We start from the raw sequence: 21,641 nt of genomic DNA on the forward strand, positions 1-21,641 counted from the left end.
TAAAAACAGGCGTATGAAAATGTTCACACTACCCAGGTGGAGAGGGTGTGCACCCCGTGGCCTTGACGGCAGGCAGGGTCTTCCTACTTCCCAGCCTCAGGGAGACCATCCCGAGGGACACACTGGAGATGAGGGTGCAGTGGCCCCGAGAAGCTGATGCAGCTCTGGAGCCCTGGCAAGATGCACGGCCTGCTTTGCAGGAGCCTCAGAGGCTCATGGACATGCCCTGGCCCAGTGTGTCAGAGTTCAGATTGGAAACCCTGGGATCAGCGGTGTGGCCTCAGGCATGTCCCTGCCCTCTCAGAGGCTCAGTTTTCCCTGCTGTGAAATGGGAGGTGGCATCCTCCGCCAGCCTCCAAGCCTCTCTGTCACCTTAGCATGAGGAAGGTCCTCTCACACCCCCACAGAACCCCCCTCCCAGGGCTGTTTGACTCAGCAGGGCCACACCCGGATCTCCTGGAGGTTCTGGGACCATTTGGTGGGAAGAGTGAAAACATCCAGACGGCTCCCACATGCAGGAGGAAGGCAGTGGAACCTGGGTCCTCACTCTTCTCCCCCAGAGCAGCTGCCACCACGGCTGCACCAGCGTCAGGCCCATCTGCCTGCCTGGCACCTTCCCAAGCCTACGGGGAGGGGGCGCAGGCGGAGCTGGAAGCGGACCCTCTGCCGTTGCAGAAATGGCCCGTTTGTTCTGCAGCCGGGGAGGTGTGGGCTTGGGGATGAGGCCACACTGTGTGCCCGGAGGCAGGCTCCTGCCCTCTCGGTGCAGCTTGGAATCAGCGCTGAGATTCTGCCTGGGGGCTGGTACATGCTGAATGAGCCCTGGGCTTGGCACGGTGAGCACTCACCGACCAGTGGCTCCTAGTTTCTCCCAAGACGGTCCCTGTGTTACAGCTGTCTGCCCCACTGCCCGTGTCACCCACGAGGGGATGGAGAGCATCACCTGTGACTGATGAGAAGTATTTAGATAGGTGGGAGGAGGCCCCACCTTCGGGTTTCAGCGAGGCCAACCACCCCTCATTCATTCATCCAGAGGGGACTCCCTGTGCTGGCTCCTTCACAGAGAGGTTGTGTCCTTGCCCAAGATCACTAGTGATATGGCCTCTCCACAGAAGACATAGCCTCTTGGTTGGGGGGCACCAGCCCTTGACGCTGGGCCCACCCCCATGAGCCCCTGCCTGGCCCGTCACCCCTCCATACTCCTCCCAGGGGGTGCTGCTGCATCCGCGATCCCTACGGTCTCTTTCTCGGCAGCCATCTCCGATTAAAGTCCCAGCCAGTGAGTTCTCAGGGCTCCTCCCTACACGTGTGGAGGCTCCTTGATGTCTGGACCACCCGGGGCTGTGGGACTGCCGGTGGGGTGTCTCTCACCCAAAGGGCAGGCCTAAGGGGTAGATTCTGCTTCCTGGCTGTTCCTCACAGAGCCTCTTGGGTGTGGGCAAGGCTCTGGCTTTGTTGGGGTGAGCCAGCACGGGACTCCTTCTCTGACAGGCCCACGACCCCAATGTGCTATGGGGGAGCCCTTTAATGACTTGACTGCTATTATTTTGTTTTGTTGCTCAATTTGGTTAAAAGGCCTCAGAGAAACGCCCCAACCCTTATGATGGCTCATGGGTGTTGAAAGGAAATGTGCAGAAGATCTGAAAGAGGCTCCCGCCCCATCTAGATCTCAGGGTGCAAGTCCTGCAGCCATGGGTAGGGTGGGCCCACAGCAGCTCAGGAAACTACCAGGCAACATGCAGGAATTCAGCGTGGTGGCCTGCCTGGAAGGGGAGGCAGGCAGGGAACAGAGGGCAGAGAGGCCTGCAGGAAAGCTCTGGAATCTTCACATCCATGCTTCAAGGCAGAGTGAGGGGCCCCCCACTTCACGAGGAGAACTCAGGCCCAGAGACCCGCTCACAGCCCATGGCCAGACAGTGAATGGACCCCTGCCTTCACACTCAGCCTGCCCCTCACTAGCCTGGAGCCAGCCCTCTCCATTCCAGGGCTCCTCTGGGTCTCTCCATCCCCATTTGCCAAACTGGGGAGACTGGATGTTTGGAGACACCGCAGTGGATCCAGGCAGTTGTGTGAGCTCCAGCTGGGGCCCCTGCAGAGCTGCACTAACTGGGTCCGAACCCGAGCTCTGCCCTTCCTAGCCGTGTGCTGTGGGCAGTTATTTAACCTCTCTGTGCCTCCGTTGTTCCATTTTTAAGACTGGAGTGTAATATGTTTTACTTTTTCATCACTACTGTCGTAATGGAATGACCTCCGAGGGCTGTTGGGAAGATTAAATGAGTTCATATGTTGTTGGCCACTGCACTGACTGTTCACTTCTCCTCTCCAAGGTTGGGACAGGATTTGCAGCTCATGTCAAAGGGATGTAAGCAGGCTGTGGAAGGGACTTGCCCCTACTGGGGACAAGTGTGGTGTGGACTCTGGCCTGTTCATTTGTGTATTGTTGATCCATCCCTCAGAGAAGGCCCCTGGGGCAGACAGCCCCCTGAGCAGACACCAACAGGGTTCGAATAGCAGACTGTTGTAGAATGTTGTGGGCCTCAAGTTTCTCATCCACAAAGGGAGGGGTTGAGTGAATACTACTGCACCAGTATGTGGGGTACCTTTGCAAAGCTGATAATCTGATGCCCATGGCAGACATTGCTAGTCGATCTCTGCCCACTCTCATGGTGGTGGCAGGCATCACTAATTGATCACAGCACTCCTTTCGCATTGAGCCTGCCTGGGGCAGCACCCTTCTTCTGGAGCAGCTCTGGTGCCCCATTTGCTTGTACTTGCATTCTAGCGGAAACCTATTAGCTACTCTAGCTGGATGGGCTCTGAGGGCCAGCCAGCTCTGATCATTTTAGCATCCATTAGCTGAGCGAAAGGATGGAGCGAGTGTCTGACAACCAAGCATGTCTGTGGGAGGCAGGATGTACTGTCCTGGGCCGGGTAAGGATGGGGAGATGTCCCTGGAAGGAGAGACCTGGGGCGTGGAGGTGGAGCCCAGCTGCCCAAAGTGTGGTTCCCAGGACTCTCAGACTTGCAGACTCGAGAGTCCACCCCACACCTAACTCCCTGGAATAGCACAGGCATGTGAGCTTGGCCCACGGTGATACAGGTGATGACACACCACAAGCCCTGGAATTGGAGTCCTGGGTTCAAATCCTGCTCTAGCAGGTGCAGGTGATGTGACCCTGGACTCCAGGCCTCTTGCTGTAAGTAGGAAGGGTCATGGGTGAGGTCGCCTGGTTCATTTGGTGAGCATGTGCTGAGCGCCTCCTGCATGCCCTGGCTGGGTGACAGTGAAGCAGGCAGAGGACGCTGTGTCATTACAAACCCCTTGAAGGCTGAGGGGGAGGACAAGCCAAATGAAATGCTGGTGAGGGGTGGGTGGTGAGCGCTCCCGGGAGCTTCAGCATGTACAACACTGTGAGCACTCAGCAGGTGCTCAGTGAGCAGTGGCACCCTTCAGCAGGGACTCTGGTCCCTGCCCCAACCCAATATGGCCAGGTCATAAGAGGGGCACCCTTAAGGTCCCTTCTTCTCAGTGACAGCAGGGCATAAAGGTGTTGTCCTGGGGCTGGAGGAAGCTGAGGGGCAGGAAGAGGTGGGGCAGCAAGGGCCTGCAGGAGGGGGACTTCACCCTCCCTGGTGTGCGCCAGGGCGGGACAACCCTTGACCCTGGGAGGAGGTGCCCACTGGGCAGTCCCGATTCGGGGAATCCCAGCTGGCTCTGTGCCACCACCTCCCTGCCACCCTCCTCCTCCAGGAGCCAGACACATTCAGGATCCTTGCCAAGCTGGGGGGAGGGATGGCACTCGGCTTCTCTACTCCAGCCATCCTTTCTGCTGCCTGCGTGTAATTAACAGAGTAATTAAAAACAGGATGAGTTAATTGGTATTCATTTATGTGGCAGATGTTTTTAATTGAGGCAGGAAACAATTTACCTGTTTACATAAACAATGGCAAAGGCAGGCTTGTAAAACACGTTTTTTTAATATTTTCCTCCCCCTTCTGAAAAAGAATTGAAGTCACTCAGTCTCCCCTGCGCCTTGCCTACTCTGAGAGCGGAGCAGGCCCCGCCTGGAGGGGAGGCCCGGCTGGGGGAGGTGTGGGAGGTTCAGGCCAAGAGGAAACATCTGTTTAAAAGCTTTGCTTCCAGAGGAGGCTGTTTTCCTTAAATTCAGAGAAAGGAGGTGTTGTTCCCAGGTTGCGGGGACGCCAGCAGGGCTGGGGAAGGGTGGGGGCCCCTGTCCTGCCAAGCCGGGTGCCCTTCTGGGTGGGGCGTTGCTGTAAGCCTGGGGAGGCTTACCTTTTCCACCACATTTCTGGAGGCTTGGTGTTGCAGCCGGACCACACCTGCAGGTACTCACCACGGTTCCCCATAGCACACTCGGCCACCTTGCTCACGTGACCGTGATGCAGTGTGCAGACCTAGAACGTCTGCTGGCAACGAGGATGGCACCAGTTAGACCAGTGAGTCAGACTGGATCTCAGGGCTTGGGTTCTGGCTAAGAGAGAATTCAGAGCCAAGACTCAGACTGTCAGAAAAAGTTTATTTTAGAAAGTCCCAGCGGTAGAAGAAGTGAGCCTAGAAGAGATGGTCTCAGGGAACAAGTCACAAAGGCGCAAGAAGGGCTTTTGGGCTGAAACCAGTTTGGCTCAGTGGATAGAGCATCGGTCTGCAGACTGAAAGGTCCCAGGTTCGATTCTGGTCAAGGGCATGTACCTGGGTTTCGGGCACATCCCCAGTAGGGGGTGTGCAAGAGGCAGCCGGCCGATGTTTCTCTCATCCACGTTTCTAGCTCTCTATCCCTCTCCCTTCCTCTCTGTGGAAAATCAATATATATATAAAAGAAGGGCCCTCGGCACTTGGGAGAGAGAAGCAGTGCTGTCCTCATCTTGAGGTCTCAGGGGAGGACCCCAATAAAATATTCACCAGCTTTCCAAGTGGCTCCTTTCAGGGTCATGTTCTCTACTGGGGGGTGGACCCCAGGGCAGGGGTCATGAGTCAGTGCCGCTGGTCCTGAGGTCAGCCACGGCATCGCTTGTCTGGATTTGCTGCTTTTCTGGGCCTGAAGTGAAACACACCTGAGGCCTAGATTCGGGTCAGAGCCTCAGGGTCCTGGGGGCTTAATGCTGAAGGGCTATTCTCCAGCAACATGCCAGGGGAGGGAAGGCCAGGGAAGGGTCCGACTCACATGACCAGCGACCGAAAGATCGGGCGTCTAAACCTCATTACCAGCGATATGCTAGGAGAGGAAAGGGTGCCCTGGGAGTGGGGTCCTTGTTGTGCCAGTGTTGCCTGTTGCTAGGCACCGGGGCTTTTCACCCTGGCGCCCTTCTGTACCTGGCCCGTGGTCCTTGCTCAGCTCATGTCTGTCCAGCTGCTAACCACACACCCATCAACAGACATTGTCCGTCGATACCGTGTCAGAGCCTCTCTGAGCCCGCGACCGAGGAGGCATGTCATGTGTCTATGTGCTGAGCACAAGCAGTGGGCCTAGGGCCTGACCGACCCTGTCTCTGCACCTCCCGGGTTCAGGGGTAGGACGGACAAGCCCATCTGCATGGAGAGCTCCCAGGAGGGCCTTGGAGGAAGCAAGTAGTCAGGGAGTTGCCTCTTTGCAGAGTGGCACCAATTCGGCGCCTGCTGTATGCCTGGCTGCAGCAGTATGCTTTGTGGGTGTGCGGTATTCCTTCGATTCTCCTGTTAACACTCAAGGGAAGAGGTAATTATTCCCGTCGCACAGTGAGGACCCGAGCGCAGCCTCCAGGTTGTCACTGGAAAAGACACGTCGTCAAGCAGGGGAAACGCTGACAATAGAAGCGTCTGACTGGTAGGCACCTTTATTTGCCTTTTCTTAAAGGGGAAACGTGCCCAGGGTTGTGTTTACACAGAGAGATCTGGACGGATCTTCAAGAACTGTCAGCAGAGGTGGCTCCGGGCCAAGGGCCTGGAGGGGCGGGGGCCCTTGGCCTTGCCCCGTCTCTGGCAACACGAACAGCACCGGTTTGACCAGTGGAGTCAGACCGGATCTCAGTCCAGCAAGCTCAGGACCTGAGTTCTGGCTGAGAGAGAATTCAGAACCAAGACTCAGACTGTCAGAGAAAGTTTATTTAAAAAGTCTCAGCGGTAGAAGAAGTGAGCCTAGAAGTGACGGTCTCAGGAAACAAGTTACCGAGGCATAAGAAGGGCCCTTGGCACAAGGGAGAGAGAACTGTCAGCAGAGGTGACTCCGGGTCAAGCCCTTTGCCTTGTCCCCTCTCTCGTTCTCTGCTGGGGGAGCATTGCCAAGACTGGGCTTTCCTGAGTGATGGTGACAGTCCTGGCCAGGGCCAGGCTGACAGGTTCACTAAGGACATGTTGCTAACTCCTCTGAAAACCGGATAAATAGTGGGGTTCTTGTGAGAGGTGATGCAGGTGAAAACTTGGCCCAATGTGCACAGCCAATGCACACAAGCTCTGCACTCAGAGTTGGGGTGCGAGTACTCTGAGGCACCCCCTGCAGAGGGGGGTCTGGCCTGTGCCCTTTGGGTGACATACAGTTGGAATTTCTGGGACATGTTGATGGTCCCCAGGGCAAGAAGATGGAACTTTCTGGAATCCATTGGGGAGAAAAGCCCAGGAAAGTCAGAGCCCCAAAGCTTCAAGCTCAGAATGCCCAAAGTGTGTCTGTTGTCAGCTGTTGGGGCTTGGCCCGCCCACTCCTGGAGGTGGTATGAGGCTACCCTGACTCTAGGACCCTCTGGTTCTGCTGGAGTAAAATCATGAAATCACCGCAGCCATGGGTATCTGAAGGGTGAGCAGCAAGCTGGGGCCACGGTGCCCTGTACCTGTTCTGTGTGACTTAGGGGAGGATCTGGACCTCTCTGGGCTCCTGGGAAGGGAGGACAGTAATGGCCTCCCTGGGTGTGAGCTTCGACCTCAATAATGAGTTAGCTGAAAAGCTCCCAGCATGGGGCTTGCCCTCCTGCCTTTGCCCATTCTGCAAGAGCAAGCGAGAACCCCCAGGATCCCCCATGAAGGCGAGATAGGAGGACAGCCCTGTGATCACAGGAGCAGGTCCTGTGATCTAGGGCCCCCAAAGTGGTGGGGTCTTCTCTCGGTCTGCCTTTGTCCCTGGGTGGCGGTATCAGGGCGGGCCTGGTTGGTGCCTTCAATGTGCCAGGATCTGAGAGGACACGGGGCAGTAGGGTATGTATATGCTTCTGGGTGGGGGTGAAAAGGGAGCCCCCGGTCCTCAATCTATAGGGTGCTGCCTGTGGGGGGTATCAAGGTGCTGCCACATGAGGCCTATTCTTGCCTTAGCTCCATCACACCAGCTCAAGGGTCATCTTTAAAGTGGGGAGATGAAAGGTTAGGGACGACTCTGGGAGCAAAACCGGTCCCTGTCTTTTCCAGGAGGTTGTTTCTAAAATCCCATTTCAGCCCTTTGTATTTGAGGGCCCTCTGGCCCCGTCAGCGGGGGATTTGTCCCCACCTTCAGGGATGACATAAGCTTCACGGTGTGTGTGGCTCCGTGTACACATCGCCGGTGGCCTGGGCCTCACGGGTCATGTGTGTGAGTGGCTGTTCGGGGCTGGCGGGAGAGTCACCTGGCACTCAGGAGGAACACGTGCAGGAGAGCCCGCCAGCCCCTAATTATTACTCAGCATTCGTAGGCGCAGCATTTTAAAATTTGGCAGCGTTTTTCTGGAGAGTTCAAGGTGATATGCAGCCAATTTGCACGTTTTTTAAACAATGAAAACATGTTGGGAGCTGGTTAAGCCTTCGCGGCGCCGTGTTGCCGGCAGAGGGAAATCCTCACTCCGGGGCCTGGTTTCCCAGACCCTCCACAGGCTGGCAGGACCCTGCACCGCCGTCCTGCCCACTCCCCGCCTCGCCTGTGGCAGAGCTTTAGTTTGTTCCTGAACTCCAACTGCCATGCCTTCGACTGAGCGGTGCCCTCTGCTGGGGACGCCTTCCCCTCAGGGGTGCAGGTTGTAAGGCCTTCAGGACCAGCTGCAGCATCGCCTCTTCTTACCCCCAGCCCAGGGTGTGCCTGCAGCTGTCTGCAGGACTTCCCACTTGATCCAGCTATGAGCTCAGAGGGCAGACCCATGGCCCCATGGGTTCCTTAGATGTCTTCAATTCCTTTTTTAAAATAAATAAACTATACAATGTATGTATATTAACTTATATGACAGTTTGTAATTATCTATCCGTTACTTATTGTGACTGTTTATTTCGCGGGAGGGGCGGGGCACAGTGCTGGTGGGCAGCAAGCAGGGAAAGACTAAATCAAGGGCCCTGGCTGGAGTGTCCAGTGATGAGGGCGTCAGCCCTTCCACCAAAGGGTCAGAGTTTATTCCCAGGCAAGTACCTGGGATGCAGGTTTGAATCCCTGGCCCTAGTCGGGGATTGTGAGGAGGCAACCAACCGATGTGTCTGTCACATCGATGTTTCTTTCCACCACCCCCCCCCCCCTCTTTCCCACTCTCTAGGAAGCAATGGGAAAAATATCCTCAGGTGAGGATTAAAAACATAATAATGAATCGAGTACCTGGTTTAAATGGGGGGGGGGGGGCTGTTACAGAGGGAATGCGGGGACAGAGAGCCTTGCTCCCCTTCTTCCCGGGTGCAGTTTGTTTACTTCTAGAGATGCTGTGCACACGTACAGATTAGATCATGTTTTAAATATCCCAGGGGTGTTCTGCAGCCTTTCTTAAGGTCACATCTCCTCCCAATAGGAAATACACAAGCAGACCCCCCCCCCCACCCACACACACACACACTGCATATGCTGTCCCTCTGTTGCAGCCCATAATGGAGGGGGGGACAAACTCTTATCATTGGACTGTTCTGTTCAAATCTCAGCATAGGTGTTTTTACTCCGGGAGGCCCTTACTGAATCCCCTCAAACCAGGTGAGGACTCTCCTGGAGTCCCCCGCCCCCAACCAATATGTCCTAGATACTAGGTATATGTGTGGGTGGGGGGCGGGGATAGGGAGGTAAACACAAGCACAAAGCAGTTGTGGGTATTCACTTAATAGACTCTTACTTACTCCTCACAACTTCCTTCTCAGTGCACAGATGAGTAAACCAAGGCTCAGAGAAGCAAGGAGGCTTGCCCACAGCCCCCTAGGAGTGAGGTCAGGGGCCGATCTTGAACTTGTTTAACCCCAAAGTGGGCTTTCCCCACCGCTGCGTGACTGTAGTGGCCTGTGTTTCCGTCGGCCCCACCACCATTGAGCACCTGAGAAGGGGCTCATCTGCACCACCCTCAGGTCAGAGCACCACCCATCTACTCACCCACACACCTACTCATCTGTCCATCCATCCATCCACCCACCCACCTATCCATCCATTCAAAAACCCATCCACCCACTCTTCCCTCTGCCCACCCATCCACCCACAGATCCAGGCATCCACAATCTACCCCTCATCAATCCATCATCTACCCACCCATCCATCTGCCTCCTACTTACCCACTTATCTCTGTATGTATACCCACACCCCCTGGTACCCGCCCACCCAGGCAGCCACACCACCACATTCATTGTCACATTCATTGTCACAGCCCATTCACACCCAGGGAGGAGACCAGTCTGCAGATGGCCACTTGCCCCTGGTGGCCATGAACTTGGGAGGATGAGAGGAGACTCCGGAGTACCAGGACCAGTCAGTGCTGGGAGAGGAAGGCGTCCGCTGTTTTTGCTGCCCCTCCCCCAGTCTGGCAGCCCCTCCTTCCGCAGCAGGGGCCCAGATGTCGGGGCGCCTCCCCCGCAGCTCTCAGCCCCAGCAGCTGGGTGAGGAATGTGCTTCCTTTGTGTGCTAGCTACAGGGTGAGCAGGCCTGACATCTGGATTGCATTTGCTGCCCTTTGGAGAGCAGGGAAGGTTTTCATTCCAGCTCTTTGAGCTCTCCCCCTCCCCCACCTTTAACTCTTCGCCAGGATGCTGTGGAAGACCAGGCTCTGTCCCAGCCCACGGGGCTCAGGGCCAAGAGGTCGGGCATCAGTGGTCGGTGGAGCTATGGGCTCCACAGCCCAACCCAAACCCCAGCCTCTTCTTGAAGACACCAGTGGGAGCATAAAGGCTCTGACCTGCTTTCTGCCCAGGAACCACGGTCACAGTTCATTTGTCACCATTTTTCTGTGCATGTGTTTACTTATAAGATGGAATTACATGCTTTTGTCACCTCTTTTGATTCTCACTCACCGGTTGGTTTTCCAGATCATTAGATAATATTCTATCTCTCATGGCATCGTTTTTGCTAGTAGTGGGTATTTAAAATATAACACACTCATGGGAAAGTGTGGAGCTTGAACTTCATAAAGAGTTCCAGATAGCAAACATTACCTGCCCTGCCCTCAGGCCCTGATCCCCTCCCAGTCACCCTCTGTCGAGGGAACCCCCATCCTGACTGTGATACCACAGACCATCTTGCCTGTTTCTGAACTTCATATAAATGGAAGCACATGGCACATGTTCTTTGGGGTCTGGTGGCAACCACTCACTCCATGTTTATGAGATACATCCATGTCGTTGCATATGGTTGTCCTGTCCTTTTTCCTTGCTATGTGGTATTCCACCATTTAGATCTGCCATGATGCATGACCATTCCACTCTTGATGGGCATTGGAGGGCTTCCCTTTGGGCCTTTGTGACAAAGTGGCTGACGAACTCCGATTTCTTGCTGCTGACTCACATGGGTTTGCACATCTGTTGGTTCTGGGCCTAGGAGTAAAATCACTGTGGCATGGGGTGTGTGAGAGTTCAAGGTATGGGATGCTGAAAAAGTTTCCAAAGTAAATGTAACTATAGCATGATTTTGAAGATTCCATAATGTGGCATTAACAGAAAGTTTATTTAACAAGCCCTCTATTGTGGTCATCTTATTTATTCCCTGTTCTTCACTCTTATAATGCTATGATGAACATCCTTGTAGGTAACTGTTGGCCGGCATCCTGGTGATGTCCTTTGAACACATTCACTCAGGGGGATTTGCTTGTCCAAGCCAAGTCACCCCCACCGTGTTATAGGTGTGACATGGGCTGTGCTTTTCCAGTTCAGAGTAGTGGGGAGCCACGAGGCAGGAGGCCCTGATTCAGTTTGCCATCTGTAAGTTCTGATTGGTTGGTCTCTAAGCTCCCTTCCAATTCAATGTGTTATAGTTCTCAATACTAAAATGTATCCGTTAGCTACTGCTGTGTAATAAATAACCCCCAAACTGTAGCTTGAAACAATTACCATTATTTGGATCATAGTTCTGCTGTTTGGGCTGGCAGTTTAGTCAGGCTTATCTAGGAAGTTCTGATCCTGGCTGGGCTTGCTCTTGAGACCGTGGTAAGATGTGGGTCTGTGTTCAGCTGTGGGCTCCAGATCAGTAGCTCTGCTGATTGTGACTGAGCACCCCACATGACTAGGCCCTCAGCTGGGACAACTGCCCCATGCATGTCTCACCCTCCAGCAGGAGGGTCAACAAGAGAGCAAGTGGAGCCAGCCTCTGTGTCCAGGCTCACAGTTGGCTGACATCACTTTTACTGCCCAGGTCCAAGCACAGAAAGCTCTGCCTCTGGATAGGTAGAGCTGCAGTCACATTGCAGCGGGTATGGGTCAGGAAGAGCAAATAACTGAGGCCACTTTGCAATGCATCCATCTCAGAGGCAGAGGGGATCTTAGTAGTTATAACCAAGCTTCCCTGCTGTGGGATAGGCTCCAGTAGCTCCTTGGTCCTCAGACACACCATGAAGGGATGGATGTCCTTCCTACCTACACACATGGGAGCTGCTTGCAAGGACCACTGGCAAGGGCACAGAACCTGTCCCAAGTTCTCTCCCACCACAGTGGGCCAAGCTCTCAAACAGACGTACATGGGATTCAGAGCAACAGAGGGCAGGTGGGAAGCATACTCTTTCTTAGTGTTCAACTAACAGACCTTCATGGAGGACCCACTAAGTGTCAGGCGATTGTTCCGGGACCGGTACAGAGAAAGACAAGACCGTGTCATTGGGAAGACAGGCAGTGGCGTGGGCACAAGGACCTACACAGCCAGTGGTTGATGACAGGTGTTGACAAGTGTCCCAAAGCAGACAAAATTGGGTGATGTAGCAGGAAGCACAGGAGTGGGGGCAGTTTTGACTTGGGTGAGCTGGGAAGGCTGCTCTGAGGAGGGGCATTTGAGACCAAACCTGAATAATGAGAAGAGAGCCTCGCTGGGATGAGGGGAAGCACCCCAGCAGGCTCAGGACAAGAGCGAGTGCTGGGCCCATGGGGCTGTAAGGCAGTCAGAGCACCGGAGACGTGCGGGTACACGCAGTCCGTCTGCCACCCATCAAGCCGTCTTGCCCCAGCTTCTTTGATGAACCCCACACTCATTTATAGGCATAACATGGGCGGTGCTTTTCCAGCTCAGAAGGGGAGTTCTGGTGGGATTGGGTCTGGTCCAATTTTGCAGCATCCCAGTGGTAGAAGGGACTCTCCCACCCAGGCATACCGGTTCCCTTCACCACTGGCAGGATGTCATGGACTCCTGCGTATGATGGTGGGGCAGCCTGGCCACTGCCAAGTGTCTCCCTGTATCTGCAAGGGAGCTTCACTGTGCCCCTGGGACATTCTCTTGTGGACTCTCTCATTGGACAGAGGCTGGCTGTCCCCTCCTGGGCACGCTCTGAGCACATCCACAGTACAAGCACTGCCACCAACCAGTTGGGGACTTCAACCTTTGAGCTGGACACACATGGGACCTGCTGTGTGATGGCCATGTGGCCTGGGGTTAGTGACGTCACTAATTCGTGCCTCAGTTTCCCCATGTGTATCTCAGGATCCTAACACCTCAGGGTTTTGTTAGGAGAGTTGAATGGGAAAGGTGTTTCAAAACCCCAGGCACAGAAACAGCTCTTAGCAAAAGAGAGACTATTTAAAATCAAAGGTGTACCCTCGCCGGTTTTGCTCAGTGGATAGAGCATCAGCCTGTGGACTGAGGGCCCCAGGTTTGATTCCTCGGTTGCAGGCTTGAGCCCTGGCCCTGGTCAGAGTACATGCAGAAGGCAACCAATCAATGTGTCTTTCTCACATCAATGTTTCTCTCTTTTCATCTCTCCCCCTTCCCTTCCACGCTCTAAAAATCAATGAAAAAGTAACCTCATGTGAGGATTTAAATAAATAAATAAATAAAATCAAAGCTGTGCATACATGCGGAGGACAGATCCTTCCTTCCAGGACCCCACAGCAGAGTCTCCTCCGTGTCCCATGCGTACTGGACACTTTCCCTGGATTAGCGAGCTTTGCCTTTCCTTTCCTCTGTGGCGTGGGGTCTGTTCCCATCCCCATTCTGCAGGTGAGAAAACTCAGGCCCAGAGTAGAAAAGCCGCTGCCCTTGCAGCTGAGAGACTGAGGAGGGTAAGGAGGAAGGCCAGCCGGAACCTGCCCCTGATGGCCCGAACCGTGTAGTTTCCAGTTCATGAAGCCCTTCTGGGTTCCTTATTTAAGACCCACCCCAAGAAGCAGAGTTACAGGCCCCATAATACCAATGGGTAAACTGAGGCTCAGAGGCTGGAATAATTTTCTCGAGTTCATAGTAGTTGGTCACAGAGCAGGATGGGAACCCAGGTTTCCTGACTCTTGGGCCAACATTGTTGCCATGGTGACCTGCAGTCTTCACGTCATCACCCATTAGCCTGGAGGCCGGGGTCCCTGGGGCCCGGGGGGTGGCTCAGCACTGTGCTGTGGGGAGGGTGGTGGCAGGCAGAGGAACAGCCTACCCGGGTCAGGCCCCAAGGACTGGGAAGGGCTGGGCAGGAGGCCCGCCTGGAGCACTGGAAGGGAAAATACTAATCCTTGTGTTTTTATATTATTACTTATTCATCGGGTGGCGGAGGCCTTAATAGAAACCAGATGTGGGAAGTAACTCAAGTTCCAGCATCTGGGACTCATTAAGCTGCGCCACCCCCAAAATCCCCTGCTCTGCCGAGGTCTGGGATCAAAGATGAGTGTCCCCCTGACACTGGCCTTGAGGGGTGGGGGGTGGGTCCCTCCTGGTCAGACCCACCCATCTGGCTGTAGGGTTTGCCCTGAACACAGGCAGCCCTTCCACATCCCTTCACCACTGCCCCAGCCTGGGAACCCCTGCCGTCTCTGGTCCCAGACCCCTCTGACATGTGGCTGCTGCCTGAGGGTTCGGGCCTAACTTTCCCTCCGTTTATTCCCATTAAGAGGGTTCAGAAGAGTCGGGGTGCCCACCCCTACCAAGAAGTTTGCTCTCAGTGAGGAGATCACCTGGCTTACTCACAACCCCAAGGGTGCAGGAGAGGAGCCCCACCCACCCATCCTCCAGGCAGTCTAAGGACCAGAACTGCCTGAGCAAAGGCTTGGAGGCTCAGATGCCCCCTCCTCCATGACAGAGATCTGGCTCCCCCTCTCTCACTGCATCTCCTGTTTGTATCTTGAATTCTGGCCACTCTGGGGACGGGGCCCTTCTGTACTGGTAGGGTAGCCTGTCCCCCGGCCTGCTCAGCAGTCAGCACAGGGTGCATGGGGCCTTCCCAGCAACGGGCCTGCGGGCACTCAGAGCATCTAGGCTAGGGGTGTCGAACTCAATCAGAGAAGGGGCCAAAATCTAAAATCCAGCCTAAATCGAGGGCCGAATGGTTTACTGAACAGTCATAAATTGTCATTGTGATGGAAACGCAGCGGAGTGCAGTGATGACAGCGCGGTGCGAGCCACATTGAAAGGCCTGGCGGGACGGATTTGGCCCGCAGGCCTTGTGTTTGACACATGTGATCTAGGCCTTCAAAGGAAGACTTCCCGCTGAAACCGGTTTGGCTCAGTGGATAGAGCATCAGCCTGTGGACTGAAGGGTCCCAAGTTCGATTCTGGTCAAGGGCATGTGCCTTGGTTGTAGGCACATCCCCAGTAGGGAGTGTGCAAGGGGCAGCTGATTGATGATTCTCTCTCATCGATGTTTCTAACTCTCTATCCCTCTCTCTTCCTCTCTGTAAAAAAGAAATCAATAAAATATAGTTTTTTGAAAGAAAGAAAGATTTCCCTGCACCACCCTGTGTCTCTCATGGCTTTCAAGGTCCCTCCCGTGGACATGAGGCCAGAAAACCTCCCTGGGACCACCTGAGCCAGAAAGGACACCCACTCTGTGTGTGGACACAAAGGGACCGGAGGGCACTGAGCACTCAGAGGGGCTGCTCCGAACACCAGGGACCCGGCTCCACCCCTCACAGAACGGCTTGCTGCTCCAAACATGGCATCCCCGATGGCGGTCCCCAGCTGCCACTCCGTGCTCACCGTGCTGCTTTGTGTCCACGGCTCCGTTCCATCTTCTAAGGGGTCCTTGCCCATGGGGGACACCCTAACGCACATGTGTCAAACACAAGGCCCGCAGGCCAAATCTGTCCCGCCAGGCCTTGCAATGTGGCCCGCACCGCGCTGTCATCACTGCACTCCGCTGCGTTTCCATCACAATGACAGTTTATGACTGTTCAGTAAACCATTCGGCCCGCGATTTAGGCTGGATTTTAGATTTTGGCCCCTTCTCTGATTGAGTTCGACACCCCTACCCTAACGCATGTGCAGCCTGATTTTTCCTCAGACACACTCACACTTCTCTCTCCTCCATGAGTTTGGTGACGGGCTTGTAGGAGGGTCAGGGGTTATTTGTCATTAGAGGGGGCCAAGCACCATTGCAACAGGAGGTCTTTGAGTGAATGAATGGACTGGCCAATGGGTGGAAATCCTGGCAGGCACAGTAGTGTCTAGGAATCAGAACCCTGAGCCAGGCAGCCTCGTTGAGCTGTGGCCTTGGGTAAAACCCTGACCGTCCTGCCCCGGACACCCACCTGGATCAGGACTTTACCACACAGAGAAGATGGCCAGGGAGGTGACAGTATTTAGGGGCGGACTTTGAGGCAGAGGGGTCAGGAATCCCGACTGGTAAAAGGAAGCCTGTGGGGTCAGGAAGCCTGGAACAATCTCCTGTGGATGGGCTGTCTCCCAGGGTCCTCTTGGTTGTAATTAAACAGGTATTTATCGAGTGGAGGCTGCAGCAGATCTCCAGGTATCCGGGAAAGGGACTCCTGGCAGTGGGAACAGCCAGGCAAAGGCCCGAGGCAGACAGCCTAGCAACAAGGGAAGAGTGTGGGAGGTGAGGGCAAAGGGGACAGCCGGTCACAAAGGCCCGTGTGTGCTCTCAGGGGCTGAGACACAGGCAGCCACCTTTACCCGTCTTAGGAAATGTGCCTCAGAGGGCACTTAGCGCTCCGGTTCCCAAGAAAGTCCGACAGACAGGTTTACCTTGGCGGGAGTTTCAAGGTAGTGGCCCGCTGCCCACAGAGGCGGAGCTGGGGAGTCAGAGACCGAGGCCGGTTCCTGGCTCTCCCCCCCCCCCCCCCCCCGCCCCAACCTGCAGAGCCTCCGCCTCTCAGGGGATGGAGGGGACGGTGGGAACCGGCTTATCAGTCTCGCCTGGTGGTGGAGGACATGGTGAGGCTAGTCTGGGCCAGGCAACCTCGCAAGGGGCTTCCTTTCCTTTCGCTCACCTGCGCTTTCCCTGCAAGGAAGAGGCAATGTGTGCGAGGTGCAGGAGGGAGATGACTGGACAAGTGTTCCACGCTGCTCTCCTGGGGTCCTCACCACCATCAGTCTCCGAGATCGCTGTGACTGTTGCTGCGCGTGTTTAGTGCTCTCCCTCCTTACTCCTGCTTACAGACGTGGAAACTGAGGCTGGGGCAGTATGCCCAGAGTGCCTGCTTGTTTACAGAGGCGGAAACGGGCACAGTGTCGTTCCTCGGGTGCCAAGCTTGCCCGGCAGCCCTGGAAAAGGCTCTGCTCAGTACTCCTGAGACCGGCCTCTGGTTATGCTGGGGACTTGAGAGGGGCTGAACCCTTCAGGGCCCCTCCCCAGCCCCCCATGGACCTCAGGAACCCTGGCCTGCAGGTCAGCTCCTGGAGAGGGCCATGGGGTGAAGCTGTACCCAACCTAGGAGCAACACCTGCTCAGTTTCTGTGTGGGAGCTCGTCCCAAGACCCCACAAAGAGTGGCCTCTGGAGCCAGGCAGCCTGGCTTCAAGTCTTCCCCACCCTGTACCTCAGTGTCTCATCTGTTCACCTCACGGGCTTGCTGTGGGGACAAGATGAGGGGGTACATGCAGGGTGCTCAGGTCAGGCCTGGCATCATTGCCTGTGAGTCCCTGTGCAAAGGGCCTGAGGCAGCAAGAGCTGAGCTTACTGTTGTTATCTGTCAGCACCTGTGCAAGGAGCCGGCCGCAGGTCACCTGCCATTCCTGCTGCTTTCCCACATCCACGGCTCGGCTTTTGTGAGGGTCAAAGGAGGTACAGTAGGACTCACACTACAAAAGATCAAAGCGGGAGCTTGTAATATCAGCAGCATCGTGGATTCAAGGAGGGCAAAGCCGGGAAAATGAGCCGTGCTGACGCTAGCAGGTCCTCCTTCTGCGGAGGGTTCTAGAACCCCAGGGCTGGGAGCCCTGGGCGCTGGCCAGTTCTCAGCCAAGCAGTGCGGGCTGGGAACCACAGGCACACACGGACAGTGATGGATGGGGTGGCTTGTTCCGGCACATTCCGTGTTCTTTCCCACCAACTCCGCCTGGCCTTGGAGAGCGGCTTCCTCTGTGGATGGATTAGCGACATTCGCTGGGAACTGGATATGCCGTCTGGGAAAGACACAGGCTGTCCCTCGGGCCCTGGGAGCACAGGGTCTGGGAATGTGCTTTCGGGCTGGGAGCGGCAGGCAGGGGGTGGGGAGCTCTGGCCGTGAGCTGGAGCAGGAAGCCCCGATCCCGGGGGCTGGAGAGGACAGGGCACCTCTGCCCACCCTCGCCCCTCTCAGGAGGATGTCGTCCATCGGCTCCTGCACACTCAGACGATATCAAGACACCAGCCTCTCAGGAGCCTGCAGGCCCCATCCCTTGTGCATCCGTGGTGGGAAAGACAGCACAGAAAGCCCCGGTGGGGTTGGGGGACAGGCCGTTAGAAGATGAATAAGCACGGGGGTCCGATGGCCAGGGCAGGCCTGGGTCTGCCTCTCATGGGCTGGTGACCTCGGGGAGCCAACACCTGGGCCCCGACAGCGCTTTCCGGGGAGGCGGGGAGGGTTCACCGAGCTGCTGTGTGGACATGCCAGACACGAGCCCAGTCAGCTGGGTCTGAGGACACCTGAGCGTGGATGCTGGAGGATGAGGGGACAAAGAATGGGGAGCAAAAGAGTGTCTTGTGGGGCTGGCCCAGGTTTTCCGGTGGCAGTTTGACTTGGTGGGAACTCTGCCATCTGAGCCGGCTCATGCTGGCCCCCTCAGCAGCCTTGGTGGGAAATGGGAAAGAGGGTGGCCCTCTCACTGGCACCTAGAATCCAACAGCACGGCCCCTTCCTGGACTCTCCCATCTCTCCCCCTCCTCCCCCCCTCCCACCCCTGCCCTGGCTGGCTCCTGCCCTCTCTGCCTTATGGGCCCAAGGTCCCTCCTGGACGTCCCTATGCTGGCTGCCTGAGCCTCCCAGCTGCTGGGGGTCTGAGCCTCCCAGTGAGTCTGGGGGTCTCAGTATGAGGCCTTGAAGGGGGGCAGAGCAGGAAGCCAGAGAACAGAGAACAGAGAACACCTGTCTGGTGGCTCCTTAGAGTTTAGAGAGGCACCTGTTTGCCCTCAGGGTAAGGCCTGGTGAAGCCCCACCTGTATGGAAGCTGCTGGAGGGATTTAGGCCGGAGAAATCACGTGCGCACTCCAGACCCGCCCAGCTGCTGTGCCAAGCCTCGGTGGCTCCCACTGCCACTCAGCAGTCTACACCAAAGAGACCAGACATCCCGCTTTTGGCGGGACAGTCCTGATTTTTAACAATTTGTCCCGCGTCCTGCAGGATTTTTTTTTTTTAATCGGGACTTTTTTAAAACACCACAGGACGCTGGACAAATTGTTAAAAATTGGGTCTGTCCTGCCAGAAACGGGACATCTGGTCACCCTAGTCTACACTCCCCAGCCCAGCCCAGCTGCCTTCCTGCCCTATTTTTCTGCACAACTAGAGGCCGTGCACCCTGGCCTCTGGCCTTTGTGCTCTCTGTTCCTTGACCACAGGCCATTCCTCCTCATCTCCACACCACCTCTGCTCTTCACAGAGGGCCCTCGTTTTCTCCTTCCTGAGGCGGGCCTGTGCTGAGGGCAGCCTCGGAGGAGGGACCAGCACAGGAGCTGCTCTGTAAACCTTTGCCGAATGTCACTGCGTGCTCCTATGTGCAGACCCTTCACCTGATCTCATCCAGCCCCCAGCCGCCCAGTGGCGGGTGCTCACTGCTGCCCCCTTATGGAGGAGCGGAGATGAGGCAACTTGCCCTAGGTCACATTGCCTGGAGGGAAATAGAGCCGGGACTCAAACAAGATTTAAGAAAGACTCCTGAGATCCCGGCTGGTGCGCCTATTGGCCCTAGCATGCTCAGGCGCTGGGCAGACTGACCCCTCTCCTAGAGAAGAGTGGCTGTGGGTGACAACCACGAAACCCTGCAAACCCATGTGACTCTGCAGGGAGGCGCCCATACTTGCTGTGTGCCCGTGGGCAGATTACTGCACCTCTCTGTGCCTGCGAAACAGGGTTTTGTTGAGAATAAAAGGAGTGATGGCTGTCCAGGGCCCAGAGCAGGTCCTGCCTCCTCTCCTAAGCAAACAGAGGGCCTAGCGCCGCCTCCTTCTCCTTTTCACCAGAGGTTGCCGGGCACCAGCAGAGCTCTGCCTGCTCCATCCTGAGTCCCAGCGGGCGTTGTAGGATGGGTGTGTGTATCTAGAGCCCGCTCTCAGGGGCTGCGGAGATAGGTGCGACGTGTCGAGTTGTCCTGCCTGGACCCGTCCTCCGCCTCTCTCTGACCATTGAGGCGCTTGTTAAACAAGCACCGGGTAGGGAGGGTCAGCGCATTGAGTGGCCCTCCCCAGCGGGGCTTTCCTTTATCTGCTTCTCTGTTCTGTGTAGTCTCTGAGGCTCCCGCCAAGCCCCAGCGTAGAAGGGCTCTGGAAAGTCAGGACAGGCCCTGCGGCCCGTGTCCCAGGTTGGCATCCGAAGCACCCTTCCAAGCATGCTGGTGGCACCGCCTGCCCTGGGGTGGCCTGGTCAGATGAAGGGCTGGCCAGGACAGTCTGCACCCTGAGGGGTGGCCCAAGGCCCGCGGCGGCCAGCCACGCTTGCCTTCTTTGGTTGTCACCAGGGACTGGCCACCGGCCCTGCAGCCAGGCACAGTGTTGACGGGCCCCACAGCTGCAGTGCACATGTGCCCAGCCATCAGCCTCCTGACAGGCCGGCTGCGGGGGAGGGGGAGCGGGGTGCCCGGCGGGAGGGAGGCCAGCGGCTGCAGCTGAGTGGACAGCAGGTGCTGCGAGGCCGGGTGACGGCTGATTCTGGCTGCTTCCCTCCATGGGGCCCAGCAGGGCGGGGGCTGCCCTCTCACCCCCCGGGGCCCTCAGTGTGGGAGGCTGAGAGAGCGCCCCTCCCCAGTGCTGTGACGGTGGGCATCTCCTCTCTGAGGGGGCGGTAGGGAGAGATGAAGGGAGGTTTGCACAGCATTGAGCATGAGATGATGGTAATGCCATTTGTGAGCGTTATTCATCACCATCCCCAGAGGCAGGCCACCCCACACACATGTCTGTGTGTCTGCCCTGAGCAAGGGGCCGATGGGGGGGAGCAGAGGGGAAGAACTGTAGCCACATGTTGACCGCTGAGGGGCAGTGACCTTGACAGCGGTTCTGCCCCACCATCTCCCTGGCTCGGGAGGAGACCCCATCAGTTAGCAAGACGAGCTCGGGCTAGGGTGGGCTGCGCCCCCTAAGGTAACAGGTGGAGAAAGCCCGTCTCCACGGCCCTGAGCAGCTGTGCCACCCAGATCCCACCACTACTCCCAGGTCTTTGCGGCCGACTTGGGCCCGGCTGACCCTGCATTACGATGGAGGGGGAGGTCCGGTGTTCCCCCCCTTCCACCTGCAAAGAACGCCCGGGCGGCTGCTGGCCCAGGGTGTGTGCCTGGCCAGGGGAACTCGGAGGCTTTTCCTCTGGGCCCTGCTCTGTGGGGCCGGGAGCTCATGCCCCAGGCAGGTTTCATTTTGCTGCTTCCACCCTCTCCACACAGCTGGCCCCTATCAGGCCATCAGACCACAGAGGACTTTTGGCAGTTTCCAGGGCCACAGCCCTTGATCTGCAGACCACCACACTTGGAGTGGTCAGACTTAGACGGGCCTGAAACTGACCATGTCCCCAGCCTGGCTGCTCCCAGGAGTTGCCCAGGGCCGGGAGGTGGTTAAAAAGAAGTTTCCACCGCCCGGTGTCTCCTGGAAGACCCCCACTCCCGCCTGAATGGGGCCTCAACCCCCTGCAGCAGCCTCACCTGGGGCCCTGAGGGAAACAGACGCCCACCCCACACCTGCTCAATCAGAAATGGGGGTGGGGAGGCTGGCGTGTGCCTCTGAACAGGCCCTTCAGGACGTGCTGGTGGAGGCTGCCTCAGTGGGTGCTGCCCGGCTCCCCGGTCTGCAGTACCAGAGCCCCACCCCCGCACCCCCAGCCCAGTGAGGATCCGAGCCCCCGTGCTGGCCAGCCTAGGGCTCGTGCAGTCTGCCTGAAACGGGCTGACCCATGCCCACCCTCCGGCCCCAGGTGGGTGAGATATCAGCCCCTGTGAA

General features: G+C 56.6%; 1 protein-coding gene across 4 annotated transcripts in view; it reads left to right on the plus strand.

Annotated features, from left to right (window-relative positions):
* Positions 1 to 21,641, plus strand: part of CBFA2T3 (CBFA2/RUNX1 partner transcriptional co-repressor 3) — a 93,907-nt gene that overhangs the window by 44,930 nt on the left and 27,336 nt on the right. The window lies entirely within an intron of this gene.

This window comes from Pipistrellus kuhlii, unplaced genomic scaffold, assembly GCF_014108245.1.
Source record: "Pipistrellus kuhlii isolate mPipKuh1 unplaced genomic scaffold, mPipKuh1.p scaffold_m20_p_17, whole genome shotgun sequence".
NCBI classification, from domain to species: Eukaryota; Metazoa; Chordata; class Mammalia; order Chiroptera; family Vespertilionidae; genus Pipistrellus; species Pipistrellus kuhlii.